The sequence below is a fragment of the Monopterus albus genome, unplaced genomic scaffold, assembly GCF_001952655.1.
Source record: "Monopterus albus unplaced genomic scaffold, M_albus_1.0 scaffold60.1, whole genome shotgun sequence".
Lineage (NCBI taxonomy): Eukaryota > Metazoa > Chordata > Actinopteri > Synbranchiformes > Synbranchidae > Monopterus > Monopterus albus.
The window spans coordinates 729,178-735,177 of NW_018127940.1; positions in this window are offsets into that span (position 1 = coordinate 729,178).

The following is a 6,000-nucleotide window of genomic DNA, read 5'->3' on the forward strand; positions in this document are numbered from 1 at the left end:
ACCACAGGGCCACTGGTTTAATCTCCCATCTGTACAAAAACTCCTAACCGTCTCAGAGGAGACCAATGACCGTTGTGCCATCTGCAGACTTTTTGAAGTTTAACAAAGGGGTCCCCTAAGGTACAGTCATTGGTGTAGAGGGAAAAACCACAGTGGGCAGAGCACACATCCTTGAGGGGCACCTGTGTTGATAGTCCAGGTGCTAGATGTGGTTTTTCCCAGCCTCACCTGCTGCTTCTTGTCTGTCAGAAAGCGGATGATCCACTGACAGGTGTGGGCAGGCACAGTGAGCTGGTTCATTTTAGAGTGAAGGATGTCTGTGATGATGGTGTTGAATGCTGAGCTGAAATCCACAAAGAGGGCCTGTGAATAGGTCTCTGGGGAGTCAAAGTGTTGCAGGATGTAATGCAATGCCATACTGACGGCATCGTCCACTGACCTGTTTGTCCGGTAGGTAAACTGCAGGGGGTCCAGGAGGGGGTCTACGATGTCCCTCAGGTGGGCCAACACCAGTCTCTCAAAGGCTTTCATTACCACAGATATCAGGGTGACAGGTCTGTGGTCATTTGGTCCGCTGATGGAGCGTCTCTTGGGGGCCGGGATGATGATGGAGCATTTGAGGCAGGAAAGGACTTCACACAGCTTCAGTCATCTGTTGAAGATAAGTGTGAAGATGGGGCCAGCTGATCGGCACAAGCTTTCAGGCAGGAGGGGCTCACACTGTCTGGGCCTGTTACAGATATTCATGGTGTCCAGAGGATCAGGGCTAATCACTTAAGCAAGCCCCTGACTTTTTATCTGCTGTAGTATCAGCAGCACGTTAAAACTTACATTTACCCATTGAAATATCCCTACATGAAATAGCACATGAACATTTTGTACAAACATTCATGTTCTAAGACAATGAATCCTACTAATTGTGTCTCTACTGACTGTACCTTGTCTCTGTGAGCATGAATCACTGTGTATAGCCTCACAGAGCTGCTACCATGGCTGTACACTCTGTTTTATTTTAAGAAATCTGTGACCTTTCAGGAATACAAAGGACAAAAAAGTAACAGCCTTTGATTGCAGTTGATCACAACAGAACCAGTGTCATAAAAAAAACTGCCTGCTTTGCTCAAAAACATAACAATGAGTTGGTCTGTTTGTAAGGAGCAGAGAAAGCAGGGGGGCATGAAGAGGGCAATACAGAGTGATTTTATTTTATAAGCTCTCCAATACAGGTTCTGAACCATAAAATCAAGATAAACGCTGATTAGCTATGTTCAGTTGTCCACATGCCCCTGTGACGACAATTACTCTCAACAAACACCTGACCTGACAGGGTGCAGTGTGCAGGTTAAGTCTGCTTGCTCATTATAATCTAATTAATCTTTATCAGTAAAACTGTCTTAAATTAAATACTTCTGTAATTCATGATATTTATTAAGGATAGTGCATTTTGATATTAACGGTCAAGTAGTTTATCCAACATTGGATTTGAAATATTGCTTCACTTACTGGCTAATTATGAGGATTGTAACTGTGCCTGGCTGTTAAATACTGTATATGCAAGAAGATGGAACAATGTGACCTTTCACGAATACAAATGACAATTATATTGTCTCACTGGACAATATAATTGGCTGCAGTGAATACCACAGGGAGAACAATTAACGATAACAAGCACTCTGTAATGTGATGGACTGAAAATAAATAATTCAGAGCGGCATCTTCAGTGTTTTAGTGTAACTTAGCCTGACATGTATAAGAGCAAAATAACTCTATACTGTACATGTTCAGTATATGGACACACTGTTGATTACAAGTCATTCTTTTGAAATGGATTAGACAACCAGTGTGCTGCAGAGGTTACGCAGAGCGCAACACATGCAGGAAATGACAAGGTAATTACTGAGATGACTGCAGCATTGTGGAGACCTGTTTAAACTCAGTTTGCAGCTGACAACAAATAAGTTCAGCCCCTAAATAGGACCCCACAAGACACAGCAGTAGGCTACATGCAAACGGATCACATTCAATCATCTGCACATCATTATAAAGTCAGTGTGAGGAACATGATAATGATTTAAACCCACCTCTTCTTACAACACGTGTACAATAGTAAGAATGGCAAGGAATTTTTGAATCTTGTAGTAAATTTATGTATACATTTACAGTGTGTACAGTTTATAAGATAAGCATAAGAACACTATAATGCTAAGTTATAAGGGTCTTTTGTCTGCTTTCTTTTGCTCCTGCCTGTGTATCACTGCTGCTGCAGTATAGCTATGCTTGAGGAGTCTGTTCTTTGTTGTCAGCAGGATTTTTTTCCTCTTCTACATAATTCATAACTCTGTTCTTCACTTTTATATAGTTCTACTTGAATGCAAGTCAACCCTCTCCACACAGATACAAAAATAGATTATAGCTCTTTTGAGTTATTCTCTCATGGTAACCCCTTAATTGACATAGATGTGAAAAGTGCAGTACAACTATGGCAAAGTGCCGCTGTGTAGATTGTGCATGGACTTGGTGGTTTCAATACATTCTACAATGCACCATAATGCTACAGTCAACTTCTCAAATACGGCATGTGAATTATATTTCAGCATGTAAAAGGCTTTTTATTAAGTCTAGTCTTCAAAATGTTTTTGGAACAATTGTTGCTGTAAGATGTAGACTAGACATCTAAAAACTTTTACTAATCTCTGCTCAAATAATAGCCTACTTTGGACTAATCCTGCTTGAACAACAAGGTTAATTCCTCTGTTGTGTTAAAGGAATAGTATGACAATTTGGGAAATCAAAGTGCATCCTTTTTAACCTAAGGTTAGGTGATAAAAATGATACCATTATCATTTCATTAATTTAAACCTGAAGCCAACAGCCTGTTAGCTTAGCTTAGCACAAAGTCCAATAGTCTTGCACACAACCACTGTAAAACCACAACAGGATGTTTTCACACTTCATTTTAATGAGCTTTAGAGGTGCCAGTAGTCAGATTTTGTCACCTACAGTGTGAACAGAGAAAATGTTGCCACATTGGTTTACTATAATAATTCACAGGAGGTGGGAACACAGAAAAAAAAGTGCATAATTCTGTTTCAAAAACATGCTTTAGCATTTTCCAGAAATAATAAATATTGAGTATTACAGTGAAAAAGCATTGTAAATGCAAGATATTTTTTCCTGTATATCTTACACCTCATGAGGACAACAATAAGGTCAAAGGCCATGTCTGTCTAAATGTGCTAACTCTGTCACTGGATTGGATGTGTTTCCAGTAGGTCATCACGTTGCTATTAATATTTCAGATACACTAAATGGAAAAAGATGTTCGTATTGTCAGTGTCCAAATATCTGTCCCTTCTCTAATAATACAATATATACGATATGAAAGACAATTTCCTACATCAGATCGGGTAGATGGCCCTGTCTATTTGTTGCTGAGCCATTTATCTTACCAACATTGATGAATTCATTATGGTGACAATTCCTGTTGCTATAATGAAATGCCATCCAAAGATTGGCCTCTGGTTGAAATGGAGAGCAGCGATATGTACTCAATTATAGTCAAATTTCAACTTCTTGGAAGATCCATCTTTCTTCTCTAGGTACATATTACCCAGAATGCTGCTGTGTCTGCCACTGCTGAAGATCCCTTTGACATGTACAGTAAATGAGTTTAGAATATCCCCTTCTGCAAACCCTTCTTTAAATGAGACTTTTACAGGTTTATACAAGGATAAGCAACTTTGATTAAACTTCATTATGGACCAAACTTCTATCATAAGTACCAATTAAGATTTTTATTACAGTACATTATCAGGCTAAATGGCCATTATTCTTAGATATGTGATTTTTGGATTCAGGAAGTTACTCGTGACAGACCACAGCACAACCTGATTATTAAATTACAGTATATTAATATTATTAACACTCAGCAACAGGAAACCTAACATCAAGTATAGGAGTTATAGAGCCTATGAGTTGCTTTGCAAGTATTTCATCTAATTTACTGGTTATGAAAACATGATGAACACAAGGAATATAAACTCAAAGCCTGCCCTAATGTGTATCAGCGCATAATGGCTCTCAAGTGCCCAGTTAAGAAACTGCTCAGTAACAGCATCACCTGTAAAGGCGAGAAAGCCACAAAGCCTGTTTTGCAAAACACTTCAATATGTTTCAGTTAAGAGAAACACTGCGGACTGAACAAGCTATCCCTCGCAAGCTATTGTCACTCTCCACAGCCCAGTGCTGTAAAAGATGTGATGGGATGTATGTCACTGAATTATCTCCCCCACAATCCCCCGGGCTTTCATTGTAGGTCTTTGACATGGGCACAGGCATTTAGTGTGACTCCCCAGTGTCACTGGCAGCACAGCAGGGCCCTGTAAGGCTCCAGGAAACACCATCTATCATTGTCATAAGACCAATCATCCATATCAGCAGGTCTTTTCTTTCAGCAGAAACTATGATACCCATTAAGTGATCTCGCCGACCCTGTTCTGGTATATATTATTGTCCTTTTATCATCTTTTTCTGTGGTTAATGCAATCTAAATATCATCACAGGGTGTTTTAACAACTATCAAAGTTATTCATTTTTGTGCTGCTTCTGAAAAATTTCAGGCTGAATCATCGTAATCATCTTTTGAGGAAACGACTTATAATCTCCGGGCAGAGTTTAAGTCAAGTGGTAATTGCCTGTTAGATATTAAGTTGGATTTTGGTACTTTATGGTTCAGAAAAACATCGCAGTCATTCAAATTCACAGTTGTTTAATCATTCTACTTTGTTCCTCATCAAATAAGGAAACGTTTGTATGATGAGAGTTACTGGATATTGAACTTCAATATTCGCCAACTGTTGAGGAGTCTTGCTGTAATGAACTCTACTGTATGTGGTTCACGAGAGGAAATGGAACCGTTCAGGGAAACAGGATGTCCATATCGCTATGGAAGAAAAAGCACTGGACAGAAAGGAAAATATCTCTCTGTATTTATAAAATGTTTAGGAAGCAGATGAAGGTGCAAAGAGAAGAGACTACACATTTCAATAAAAGCATATACAATCTTGGATAATTTGGTGCTACAATTTCAAAAATGTTCAGTGTCTTGCGCAAGGACACTTCGACATGTGGACTGGACAAGCCGGGACTCAAACCACTAATCTTCTGATTAGCTGTGTCCATTTTTAAGGTAAAAATGCTTGGCAAGAAAAAATTCTGAGTGGCATTCAAGTTAAGATTAACTAGCTACAGCGCATAGTGAGCTAGTGAGTGAATTTCAAGCCATGGTGGCAGTAAACAACTAAAATGAACTTTATTTTGGTCTGTTAAAAACTTTTCATGAGCTTATATTCTTTGTAGATCATGAAATCTAACTAGAAAATGTGAAACTGCTGGTCAGTCAAAACTGCACATCCCTGACCTCAATGCACTGACAGTCCTTACAAGACATTCTCAAGCCTTATAGTACATGCTGAGCTTTCTGCCCACACTGCTCCCACATTCCCGCAGCTTGTTAATGCAGATTCCAGCAAGGAGAACCTGAGGCTTTATTCTCTCGGTGAGGACAGGACATTAGCTCATTTTGCACTGATGGAGCTTGGCTAACAGTGCCTTGGCCTATCTCTGTACAGAGATGATCTCTGGCTGTACACATCTGGAATAATCCACCTACACCTCTGGAGAGTGGTGCAGTTCAGGGTATGCAGTCATTTCATCTGACCTGTGTCAAAACAGCTTAGAGTAGGATCATGCATCATTTATTTTGGTCATCCAAGCAGCAAATGGACAATGTCATCATCTGAGACAGTCAATTGAGAAACTTAGTTACATCGCTGTACCAGCATTAGAATTTTATTTCAGAAACAATGATGACAAACGTCTCCTAATGCCAGGATGTTAATGATTTATGGTGTACATTTTTTCTTCTCTGTTGCACTAATACAATATTTTCCATCTCATGTTTGTCTTTTATTTAAATATATAAAATTTATGATGATCATT